Source organism: Ambystoma mexicanum, chromosome 9 (assembly GCF_040938575.1).
Source record: "Ambystoma mexicanum isolate Mex_15411 chromosome 9, UKY_AmexF1_1, whole genome shotgun sequence".
Lineage (NCBI taxonomy): Eukaryota > Metazoa > Chordata > Amphibia > Caudata > Ambystomatidae > Ambystoma > Ambystoma mexicanum.
The window spans coordinates 808,656,033-808,669,901 of NC_090931.1; positions in this window are offsets into that span (position 1 = coordinate 808,656,033).

Genomic DNA, 13,869 nt, shown 5'->3' on the forward strand with positions numbered 1-13,869 from the left:
TGCTGGCAGGTTCCCCTGACTGCTGGGGGGTGGGGGTGCAGGGGGACATGTGTGGGGGCCTGCTGGCAGGTGCCCCTGACTGCTGGGGGGTGGGGGTGCGGGGGGACATGTGTGGGGGCCTGCTGGCAGGTGCTCCTGACTGCTGGGGGTGCGGGTGCAGGGGGACATGTGTGGGACATATGTGGGGGCCTGCTGGCAGGTGGGGGTGCAGGGGGACATGTGTGGGGGCCTGCTGGAAGGTGCCCCTGACTGCTGTGGGGTGAGGGTGCAGGGGGACATGTGTGGGACATGAGTGGGGGCCTGCTGGCAGGTGCCACTGACTGTTGTGGGGTGGGGGTGCAGGGGGACATGTGTGGGACATGAGTGGGGGCCTGCTGGCAGGTGCCCCTGACTGCTAGGGGGTGGGGGTACAGGGGGACATGTGTGGGGGACATCTGGCAGGTGCCCCTGACTGTTGGGGGGTGGGGGTGCATGGGGACATGCGTGGGGGCCTGCTGGCAGGTACCCCTGACTGCTGGGGAGTGGGGGTGCAGGGGGACATTTGTGGGACATGTGTGGGGGCCTGCTGGGAGGTGCCCTGCACTGCTGGGGGGTGGGGGTGCTGGGGGACATGTGTGGGGGCCTGCTGGCAGGTGCCCTGCACTGCTGGGGGGCGCTGGGAGACATGTGTGGGGGCCTGCTAGCAGGTGCCCCTGAATGCTGGGGGGTGGGGGTGCAGGGGGACATGTGTGGGGGCCTGCTGGCAGGTGCCCCTGACTGCTGGGGGGTGGGTGTGCTGGGGGGCATGTGTGGGGGCCTGCTGGCAGGTGCCCCTGCACTGCTGGGGGGTGGGGGTGCTGGGGGACATGAGTGGGGGCCTGCTGGCAGGTGCCACTGACTGTTGTGGGGTGGGGGTGCAGGGGAACATGTGTGGGACATGAGTGGGGGCCTGCTGGCAGGTGCCCCTGACTGTTGGGGGGTGGGGGTGCAGGGGGACATGTGTGAGGGCCAGCTGGCAGGTGCCCCTGACTGCTGGGGGGTGGGGGTGCATGGGGACATGTGTGGGGGCCTGCTGGCAGGTGCCCCTGACTGCTGGGGGGTGGGAGTGCAGGGGGACATGTGTGGGGGCCTGCTGGCAGGAGCCCCTGACTGCTGGGGGATGGGGGTGCAGGGGGACATGTGTGGGACATGTGTGGGGGCCTGCTGGGAGGTGCCCTGCACTGCTGGGGGTGGGGGTTCTGGGGGACATGTGTGGGGGCCTGCTGGCATGTGCCCCTGACTGCTGGGGCATGGGGGCGCTGGGGGACATGTGTGGGGGCCTGCTGGCAGGTGCCCTGCACTGCTGGGGGGCGCTGGGAGACATGTGTGGGGGCCTGCTGGCAGGTGCCCCTGACTGCTGGGGGGTGGGGGTGCAGGGGGACATGTGTGGGGGCCTGCTGGCAGGTGCCCCTGACTGCTGGGGGTGCAGGGGGACATGTGTGGGACATGTGTGGGGGCCTGCTGGCAGGTGCCCTGCACTGCTGAGGGTTGGGGGTGCTGGGGGACATGTGTGGGGCCTGCTGGCAGGTGCCCCTGACTGCTGGGGGGTGGGTGTGCTGGGGGACATGTGTGGGGGCCTGCTGGCAGGTGCCCTTCACTGCTGAGGGGTGGGAGTCCTGGGGGACATGTGTGGGGCCTGCTGGCAGGTGCCCCTGACTGCTGGGGGGTGGGTGTGCTGGGGGACATGTGTGGGGGCCTGCTGGCAGGTGCCCCTGCACTGCTGGGGGGTGGGGGTGCTGGGGGACATGAGTGGGGGCCTGCTGGCAGGTGCCCCTCACTGCTGGGGGGTGGGGGTGCTGGGAGATGTGAGTTGGTGATCATATTGCAACGTGACATGTGGCTTGGCTGGGGGGCATGCCCATGGTGGATGGGCTGCCTGCGGGACATGACCAGGGGTGCAGGGTAGTCCCCTGTGGTGTGGGCTGCCTGCAGGGGCCGTGGAATGGGTAGAGGGGACACCTGGGAGGACCCACACTGCCACGTGTAGGACTCCCCATGCACCCCCGAAATACACGTTCCCCGCTCTGACGGCAAAATCGCGTGTGAAACTTCATGCGCAGCCCAGTAGTACACGTACCCTACTCCAATTGCGTGTGAAACTTCCCGCGCACCCCTGAAATACACATGCCCAGGCCAATCGCGTGTGAAACTTCCCGCGCACCCCTGAAATACACGTACCCAGCCAAATCGCATGTGAAAATTCCCGAGCACCCCCGAAATACACGTACCCAGGCCAATCGTGTGTGAAACTTCCCGCACACCCCTGAAAAACACTTACCCAGGCCAATCGCGTGTGACACTTCCCGCACACCCCTGAAATGCACGTACCCAGGCCAATCGCATGTGAAACTTCCCGCGCACCCCCGAAATACACGTACCCAGGCCAATCGCGTGTGAAACTTCACGCGCACCCCTGAAATACACGTACCCAGCCCAATCGCGTGTGAAACTTCCCGCGCTCCCTGAAATACACATGCCCAGGCCAATCGCGTGTGAAACTTCCTGCGCACCCCTGAAATACACGTACGCAGCCCAATCGCGTGTGAAACTTCCCCCGCACCCCTGAAATACACGTACCCAGGCTAATCGCGTGTGAAAATTCCCGCGCACCCCTAAAATACACGTACCCAGCCCAATCGTGTGTGAAACTTTCCACGCACCCCCCGTAATACACGTACCTCACTTGCACAGGCCCTTTCGCGTGTGAAAGTTCCCGCGAACCCCGTAATACACGTACCCTGCTGAAATCGCATGTGAAACTTCCCGCGAACCCCAGTAATACACGTACCCCACTCGCACAGGCCCTTTCGCATGTGAAAATTCACGCGCACCCCAGTAATACACGTTCCCCGCTTGGCGTTTGCTGTTTGGCAGCCCTGTAAACTGGTCCAGGGTTAGCGCAGCCCTTTGCGCTGAATTGAGAATTTTGATGGCTTTTCTTTGCGCAAGGGCGTTCTTGGGGGCGTAACTGGCGCTGCTGCAGGGTCGCTGCGCCACTCTGCGCCACGGCTGGTTTTGGAGGCTAAAATCCATGAATACGCTGTGCGCGGAAATCGATTTTAGCACACGCGGCTGGCGCTGACATTCGCACGCGTACACTGTGCGCCAGCTGCGTGCGCCACTTTTGTGCGAAATTCTATGAATTACCCTCCATGTATTTATCACAAATGAAAAAAAATGTTTATTCATCAGAAAACCACAATCATAAAAGGATCATATCACATAAACATCATATGCAAGCACTAGTTCTACAAGGTAACTTCCTTTTTCTTTAGAAATGTCACCCGCTTTCCCTTTCCACTCTGGGATTGCTATCTCCTCTATCAACCCTCTAAGCCGTATGGCAGTGGGAAAGGGTCCCAATTTTGTTTCATTGTCAGTCCTGATCTGTCAGTCCAGATCTGTAGAAATTGAGGATAACTGTGAATTGGGGAACACAGAAAGGACCAGCCGTTTCTCAAATGTCTTCCTCCTTTTCCAGTATCTATAGGCTGAGAAATGTCTAGATTAGATGCTGATCTAAATCTGTCACCATTATCTCATAAAGATTAATTTCTAATTCCCACTGCCATACGTGCTTGGAGGGTTGGTAGAGGAGACAGCTATCCAAGAGTGGAAAGAGAAAGCGGGTGACATTTCTAAAGAAAAAGTAAGTTACCTTTTTGCAACCATTGAGAGTGCTCGGAGGCATTGGTACTTAAGCCCAATTTGCCCACAAGGGTACCTAAAAGATTTTACTACAACAGACACAAGACAACGCTGCCCCTGATGAATGTTCAACATTTATATGTCTGATTTGGACAGAAACTTGTACAAGTAGGGCTTGCATAAGGATAAGAGTAAAGCACAACAACCTTATCAATAAAAAAGACACCTCAGTGTGAAGGTTCACACGGAAGATATGTTGCATTGGATTAACAAGACTCATATATGTTGCCTGTTACTTGTGTTGTTTTTTATATGATTTTTTATGTGATATGATCATTTTATGATTGTGGTTTTTTGATGAATACATTTTTTTATGTGTAATAAATACATGGAAATAGTGTGTAAGATGGTATAATCCATCTGGTTCCTTTTTAGTTGAGGCACTTTATTTACATCTTCTTTTTGTAGAATTGTTTGACTATACCCATGTAGTAAGAAGGTAGTGGCCACTACACATGGACTCAGCCGTTTGAGATCACTGGCTATGCTCATGCCATATGGGATGAGAGAACCTACATAGCAGCTCTCATCTGACGTTCTTCTCCCTACCTCACTCATGTGCTGATACCACATGTTATTTTCCAAATGGGCTGAATTATCAAGGTATGTATTTATATCCTCATTATCTTCTCCAGCATCGCTCCTAAATAGGATCATTTGCTTGGAAATATCAGGGAAAATGCCACTTGTGCTTTTATTAGGGATATAAATGGATGTCTCATTGTTCGACACTTCATCTATATTGTAAAACACTACTTGACGAAATGCCATAATAATAAGGAAGAAAAGACAGCACATTGTACAAAACGTAGTTACAAGAACTATTTCAAAAGTATTCATCAACCTTCTTGCTGGCAATGCATTTCTTATAAAATGGACAATTCCCATTCTCTTTTATCAACATTTAGTTCCTATTATTCTTTTTAACATCAACACTTTTTTATAACAGAAATTGTAATATTATTGCGATGAGGATCCAGAAAATAATAGGGGCTGTCTAAGGATTTTCAAAAAAGGTGACTATATCAACGTTTTGTCTCACTAAAGCTGGATAGGAACAACGTAAATAAGTGAAAACATCATACAAGAATGGGGGCAGCATAAAGTGTTGGGTGCTCTTCTTTTTCTATCTTCAAAACATTGGTCTTCATTACACCTCCGGCGGTAGCCGTGCCGGTAAAAATGGCAGGCTGCCGCCAGAGTTGTATTTTCTTTTCTGGTGCAGGGAAATGTAACTCTCCATTCCCATTTGAGTCCCAGAGGACTCACGGGGAATGGGGAGGACACTAAAGTCTGCGAGCGGGTGAAGGTCAGACATTGCAGGCGGGAGGGCATCCGGCCAGCAAACTTGTATTCTGCCTCCCGGCACCATTGTTACCGGACTGACAGGGTCGTAATGAGGCCCATTATCTCTTTAACCTAATAGAAATAGTTCTGTGAACACTGAAAAGTATGTTCGGTTCCCTTTAAACTTCAGAATAATCGAAAGTTTGAATTGTTTTTATTTTGATGATTCTTGCTGGCTCTAGGTAGTCTGCATTCGTAGAACTTCTTCTCTAGCTTCACTGTCAACCGGTTCCAGAGGGGTAAGGGTCTCTCCTTTGTAAGGCTTTACATCATTCAGATTCAGCCAGGCTCATCTTCCTTGGATCTTCATGGCAGTGGGGGTGACCACTCTACTAGGTACGGTCCTTCATACAGGCCTTATTCCAAGTGGGAACGAAACTCTTGACAAGCACTTGATCGCCTGGATAAAAACTAGGTGGCTTTAGCAGTTCCATAGGATTGATTATTTGGCTATCTTCTTCAATCTTCTTCGACCCTTTCCTCTGATTTTTTTATCTGTTGGGAAATAAAAGAAACATTAGTGGTCCTATTTGTCAAATATTCATGCATCTCATCCCCTAATGTTTTTTCTACACTATGGGCATCGGTTTATATTTGAGTGGGAGGAGCAAGGGGTACTTTCACGTGGCGTCCGGTCACTAACTCATGAGGAGTCGGGTGGTGATCTGAGTTAGGCTGGTTCCTCAATGCAAATAAGGTAAGGGATAGGAAATATAGACATCCCTTCTTCAAAGTCATCTTTATCTTAGCTATCCTCTCTTTAAGGAGTCCATTTAAATGCTCACGAATACCATTCGCTTATTGGTGATAAGCAGATGAAAACATATGCTTAATGCTTAATAGAAGAACATTTTGTTCAAAAATCTCATTTACAAAATGCGGTCCATTATCAGACCGCAGGACTTTGCATACACCCCATCTAGGAAACACCTCATGTACGAGAAACTTGGCAGCACATGTGGCATTGAGGTGTGTGCATGGACTTGCCTTAATCCATTGTGAAAAAGGACACACTACTACTAACATATGTATACGGCCATATCACGTTTGCAACATATCCACAAAATCTACATACAGATGCTGAAAAGGACATTAAGCGTGGGTTATCCTCTCACTGTTCGCAATGTATGCCCTGCTATGAATTTCGGACAGACAATGCAATTTATAATCAACTGCAACATAGTTGAACAAATGTGGTGAAAACCAGTTTTCTCCAATCATGGCAGCAATATTCTCTTTGGTTGTATGAGCAGGATAGTAAAGCTGATCCAGCACAACTCTCAATACTGCACAAGGCATAACTGGCTTCCTAGTACTTTCTTGCCTCCATATGGCCTCTGTGGGGGATAATGAACACCCATTAATCCTGTTCTTCCTCTGGGGCTTGACCTTGCAGCTCAGGTAACTGTACAATGGATAACATATTAAAGCCTTCTTTCATCATCATGCAACATTCTGACATTTGCTTAACACTTTCTACTAGAAATATTAGAAAAATATGCTACTCTTTTTGTTTCAACATCTGTGGCTGTCTAACCATGAGAAATAATTTCTGCCCTCTTAGTATTGGCTGCACACTTCACCATGGTGATAGCCAATGGGAGCTTTAGTACTATAATAAGCTTGTCCAATAGCGGCACATGTTGCACTGGTGTGCTGTCTGAGAGGAGGAAGCCCTTCCTTTTCCAGCTTGACAACCCTGCATGAACGGTTGATGTCACATAGTTGGAGTCAGAGTACACTGTCACTTCCTCATGCTCATATCTCTGAAGTGCGGCAATAAGCTCCACCAATTCTTCAGCCTGTGCTGAACTATGTGAAGGCAATCTTGCTCTTGTCACTACTTCAATTCCTTTTTAACTTCACTACTGCCGATCCCATATGCCTTTCTTGTGTGGTTCGATATATTTTTGAAGAACCATCAATGAATAGAATTCCCCCCAGAGCGTCTTCTTTAACATGGGCAATATCGTCATAAAACTCAGTATACATTGTGCAATCATGTACATAATCCTCCTTCTCTGCTGGTTCTGCTATGAATCTCGCTGGATTCACTACTCTACATTTAACAATTTTGATCGCTGGGTTTGTAATACTCACCTCATAACCTGATGCTCTTTGTGCAGTTAATGTGCTTTTAGGTTTCTCCAAAATAGTGAATAAGTAATGCTCAATGAATAACGTAATTTAGCACCCCATTGTAATGCTAGGAGCTTTTTCAATTGCAAAAGCAGCAGCAGCTTATGCTTGTTTGCAATGGTAATGCCTTCTCATTACTGAGGGCCTCATCATGAGTTGGGCTGTAGCCCTTAAATGCAGTGGTAACAGTATTACCGTTGTATTTAAGGGCTGGCCCTATCACGAGTTGGGCACTAAATCGGCTGTTTTACCTTCAGCTTTTTTCTGGAGGTGAAAATTCCTGTTTTCTGCGGTGTTACAGCGGCGTTACAGCGGCTGTATTAGCCTGCAGTATTAGCACCAAAAATTCCCCATTGGATCCAATGGACCCAATCAGGAATGAGGATTTACCGTTAAGGCCCAACCCGTGATCCGGTGGTAATACCACCGGGCCGGTCGGTGCTAGGGCTATTACAGTCGGCGGTATTACAACCGGGAATACAGCCCAACTCGTCACTGTAATAAGCTAATGGTTTATCTCCATGTCCTAATGTTGTCTTCTGAGTGAATACTAATGTCATTACCACTCCATTTGAATATGAGAATAAATAAAGCACCTCTTTATAGTCTGGAATACCTAACATAGGGGGTATACATATCACCCTTTTTAACTATCAAATCCTTCTGTCATTTCATCTGTCCATGATATGACATCTTTACCTATCTGTGCTTCTTTAAGTCCTTTCAAAGTGGTCTAATATATATACTGTAATCAGAAACCCAGGCCCTGCAATAATGACTAAGGCCTAAAAATTGCTGCATTTACCTCACCGTCTTAGGTCTTTGAATTTTCATGATTGCTTCTGTTCTATCAGGTGTCACTTTTCTCCCCTCTTGAGGGATTAGCTGTCCTATGTACGGGACCGCTTCCTGGCAATACTGTAGTTTCTCTTTGTCCACTTTGTATCGTTTTCCTGCTAATACTGTCATTGACTAGACTGAATATTCTCTGTATTTTTCTTTTGTCTCGCTGTGCACTAATATGTCATCTACGTACTGAATTACTGTGCTCGCAAGTTGTACGTTACCTAGGTCCATATGAAAAACTGTATTACAGATTGATGGGGACTCACAGTACTCTTGTGGTAGTCTTGTATGTTTCCACTGCTGATTTATATATGAAAATTAGGTAAAATCTTGGGAGTCCTCATGAAGGGGAATTGAAAATAAAGCACTCTTTAAATCTACTACTGTAAAATATTTGGCTGGGATGTTACATAATATCGTAGCTGGATTTGGAAGCCGAGGAAACTTTGCTTCAACAATATTGTTGAGGGGGTATAGATGCTGGAGAAATCTCCATGATCCACCTGTTGATTTCTTTATTCGGTACACAGATGTGTTACATGTGGAGTCTGATGATACTAGTATTCCCTGCTGTACTAAAGTGGAAATGGTTTCAAATATACTTTCATCTGCTTCTCTGGACATGGGGTACTGTTTTGCTTGTGGTAAAATTGCTCCTGGCTTAAGCTTACTTTTAACTGCTCCTGCTCCGCTAAATAGACCCACATGATAGGGACTGTTGGTCCATAAGATGCTTGTCACTTTTTATAAAACGTTTTGAAAAAATGACGGTTTCTTTTTTTCCAATGCCATTCTCTGTCGTAGTTCCCTATTCTCAACTTTTATCCAATATGTAAGGCTTATGAAAAATACTAGCTTGTCATCCGAATACTCATCTTTAAGCACCTCATCTGCTGTCAAGTCTGTTAGTCTATATCTTTCGTCAAGAGCTATTACTGTTCTCCATGCTCTTCCATCATCATCATACAAAAAACCATCTGGGTGTAAAGGGACACCTCGCAATGCTTTTTGGCTTGCAATTGCTACTATGGGCCTCATTCTGACTCATGCGTTAAGGGGTTTACGGCGCCGTAAACGGCGCCGACCCTTAACGCCTGATTACAAGGTTCCCTTTGCGGGATGGCTGTTTAATGCCTGCTTTTTGCACAGTATTTTTGCCAAAAACAACTTTTCCATTTTTTTGGGGGGCTGGGGTGGCCAAGGGCAAATAAAAGGTTGGGGGGTTGGGAAATAAAAAAACTAGGTAAATGATGGGGGTTTGGATGGGACCCCGCCAATATTGTTTAAAAGAGTTTTGACACGCTTTTTCAGGAACAAATCTGCAGCAAATCACCCCTCGTAAAAACGAGTGTCGATGAAATGACATAGAACTGTCCTAATATGTTAACTGGTGTCTGTTGAGATTACAATAGTGGCATACACGTCATGTTCTCCTATTGAAATCAGTAATTCATCAGTGAAAGGAACTAAACTCATAGCCCCAGAGAATCCCTGCACATTCATGGCAATGCCAGACATTGGGTACTTTCCCTCTCAAAACAGGAATGAGTGGCTCTTGTGTCTTCAAGAAACAAACATTTCTTGCCTCCTGTTGTTACCTTGACCCTCGGTTCCTCTTCGGGGTCTGGTGTCACTGATAGTACTGAACACATCAGGTCACTCTCTGGGCTTTCCTATTGTTGATACAAATTCATCCCTGTACCGTAAAAGGATTTCCACCACCACTGTCGCACTCCCTATCTTTGGTGTAGGTGTTCATGGGGCTACTGTATTTGCATTCCATTGTGGTATCATTGCCTGTTGTGTTGGAATGTCCTGTTGGGTCAGTACTTGTTGTGTTTGCATAGGCACTTGCTATGGTTGCACTTGTGGTGACTGTGATTGGAGAGTAATCTGCTGCATTTGCTGTACTTGCAGCGCATGTTTCTGATACTGTGTGTGCTCTTGGGCATAATACTCCAGTGGTTCTGTACTATCCTGTGGAAAAAAGCCTGTCCCCCCTTTTGCCCCATCTACTTCTACATGTGTTTCCCATATGTCCCATTCTCCCACAATTCCAACATTGCTGCGGTTGTCCTCCATTAAATCCTCCTCCCCCTTGTGGGTTTTGAAATCCACCTGCTCGTCCTCTAGGTCCATTTCCTCTAGCACGTGGCCAAAAACTGTATCCGCCTTGATCTACTCGGTACCCTATGTTGATTGGCTGTGTAGGTTGGAACTGTTGTGTAACCACTCCTTCACCGCTCATCAGTGCTACTCCTTCTATGGAGAATTTTGCCAATCTTTTCTGAACTAACATTGCTTCCTCAAGCTTCCTATTCTCAGCTTTTTTCTTATTCTTCTCTTGTAAAAATCGACTATGATGTATGATAGTTGACTGTACTTCTGGCCATGGTTTCGCTTCCATTCATACTTTTTTTTTCTTCTGCCTTAGCACTGGCTCGGGCAGTCTCTGACATAAAATATGATAAAATAATGCTTCTGTTTTATCCCATGGTTCTCTCACCTCAAGACGCCAACATTCTTGAATCTCCTTAATATAAGCAAGAGGATCTTCTTTCTCTCCCATTTTCCTTGTCATAATCGTGCCCATGTCTGATGTATCAGGATACTGTACCCTAAGTGCCCTCCACACGTATGCTCTGCAATTATTAAATGGCGCTCAATCATGTGTCATGTTTTGTGCTGTCACACAAGCATATCACACTCTTCTCCAAATGTTGTCAGCTCTGTCCCCTAGGATAGCTGCTAGGAGGGCTTTTATGTCACGCACTGCTATTTCTATTCCCTCTGTCATTCTTTGTAACTCATAGATTCATTCTGCTCCTGCCATCAAACTAGATAATTTGCATTTTAAATGATGTTTATCCATGAAACACCTGTGTATAGGCGAATTGTCTTCCAGGTAGGTCTAATTTCGCTTGCTCTTCTTCATCCTGGCAATGACCTCAATCTAATTATATAATGCAGGGATATTCCCCCTACACTATGCGATTGTCCTTGTGGTCGTTCGGGATATGATACAGGTTCTGATGGTTTGATTTCTAGTTCTCCTAAAGGTGACCACTTTACCCCTTTCCCTACATCTTCCGCTCTCTCATTTTCTTCCCTTTCTTCATCTGACATCATTACACCCCAACTGGTATGGCTGCTATCCCTTTCCTTGCATGAAGATCTAGTCTGCTTAAGGACAGCATTTTATGCATGTCCATCATTACGTCATTCGATCTACTCTTGTTTCTCTCGGTGGAGATCCTTCGATGCTCCCTCTGGTCTTGTAACAATATTTATTCCTCATTTGTCTATATAATTCCCCAATTCTTTTCCCTATGCTTTCTGCCTCATGCTCATCAGCCCATGTTGGTGCTCTAGGTATCTCATGCAGCTCGCTGCAGGGCTGTTGAGACCTTCTCTCTTCCTACCATCGTTCTCGTTCTTCAAATGGCATTGCATATCTGTTAACGATGCAATCTATTTCATTCTCCTTTTGTTCTCTGCTCCTTCTAATTTCCTTTTGCTCTTACTCTTTTCTTTTTCTCATCTCCCTCTTCTCTTCCTCCTCTTCCCTTCTCTGCAACCTTCTTTTTTGCAATCTCTGTTTCTATTTCCTTATGTTTCTTCTTTTCTCCATCTTTTCTCTCCCTCTCTTTTACCTTCTCTACATACCTTCTTTGGTATTCCTTTTGCTTCCTCTATTTGTCCTTCTCATCTTTGTATGCTGTTTCTCCTTCTTTTTCCTTTGTTTCCTGTTCCTCTCTTTCTTCTCTTTCTTTAACTTCATTGATACCCTTTCTGTCTAACTTGAGTAATATGTGTCCTCCCATCCACTCATTCTGTACAATGGTTAATTCACTGGATTTATCTTTCTCTCCTTTTTGTCTCTTGGTTTCTTCTTCTATCTCTATCATTCTACTGCTTCTCTCATTGAGTTCCTCACTTTTACTACATCTGGACATATATTTGTGTTCTTTAGTCTTACTTTATTCTGTACTGTCTTCACTACTATAAGCGGGGGGAGCATATATCGGATTAAAATACCCTGCTGCTACTTTAACTCCTTTAAAGGATAGAATCCCTGTTTCTCAGTGTCTGTACTCTTGTCTTCAGAGGGAGAAAGAGGAACTGAGGGGGCTGCACCCTCCCTCTCATGCTGATTAAGCATCCACTCCCTCTCAGGCAGGTCTTCTCTTGCACTCTGATTTTCCATAGCTCTAAAATAGCTAACATTTTTTGCAGCTTCTTCCCTGTGTACACAAACATGTATGTATGTTGTCATGTGTTGATAGGGAACCTTCTTGTGGCCAAGGCATGAACATTTTGTCAGCCGTGGCTCTTACCCATTCAGCATGATACTTCCTAATCTTAGGTGTGTCCCTCTGTAATGTTTTGCACAAGTGTAGAAGAGGAGGGTCTTCCATAATCACAAGTCATTTTTAACTGTCAATAATTACCAGACCTTTTATTCTGCTATTACTTTAATTAATTATAACTCAACAGTCAATTCGGGCAAGCACCATCAATTGCCGCCCATTTCCCAAAAACAGTTTGTTAAACAATTTTCAAGCCTACAAAATAATATTGTCTTAGCTTGTATATTATAATTCTATTGATTCTCCCTATCCTGCTGTTTAATTATTGACAGCCTAAGAATCTTATTTTTCTCTGGTTCCACCCTCAAATGTTATCCTCCTATGATTGATTAATTGCCACCAATCACTTGTTTTTAAGGTCTGATAAACATCTAGATTATTACTATCATTCTATGTTTCTAGTCAAACAAATCAACTTCTTACACTGACACATTCATAACCCCAAAAAAATGTGCACAGTAAATTCTTCAATCGTCTTTCTTTACTTTCTCTAGTAAAAGTATCTCATCTCTGTTTTACCCCATTTTGGAGTGTGTAACACATTCTTCATGTCAGCCTCGCCTCAGGAATACTCTCTAAAAAATACCCTAACTTTGGAGTGTAATGTGTTACCTTCTATCTCCTTGAGAATAGGAATCGATGCAATCTCTCTCTCTTAAAACAAATCCAGTCCTGTTTTCTTACTATATATATTTACACTTGGAATACAATCCCTCCCCTTTTATTAGGATCGACTTTTTCCCAATCGACCAGTTTGCCTTCAGGCTGCGGGGCACCCATGGGCAGTGGTCGAAGTGTACGAAAAGAAGTAGTGGAGCTATGTTCCCTACTGGTCTGCACCGCTCCCCGCAAACCCTATCACCACACCCCCTCCCATGCACAATATAAACCCCCAAACACATGCACCTGCTTTTTAAGGGAACATTCAGTGTAATGCACTGAAAGTGCAAGTTTCAACTGCTTTCTACTCTTTATTTTAAAACGAAGCCATATAGGAATGGTAAAACTTCATTAAAAGAAGTAGAGGAGCACCACTCCCGACCACTCCTGCCCACTTCGACCACTGTCTGTGGGGACCAGACAGGAATTTCTTCAAAGAGGGACCTACTGATAGTCTTGTTTTACATATGTGTTTTCTCTGCTCTCCAGAGGAAACTCTGCGATCTTCTGGCAGGTGGTGGAAGATGCAAAAACCCAAAATGTGCAATATTACCTGGAGCATTTCAAGTGCTGAATAGGGTTACCAAATAAATTATCTCAGGCACAAATAACCAGACAGACGCAAAGAATATGGCAAAATAGTGCTTTATTATCAGTTCAAACAAACAGATTGTAGCTCACACAATCTCGGCGCATTTAAATTACACAAAATGCTTTATATCTCAATGTACATCAGCTATGACATCATCCCACATGGCAAACCGTAGAAATCGGGTGGAGG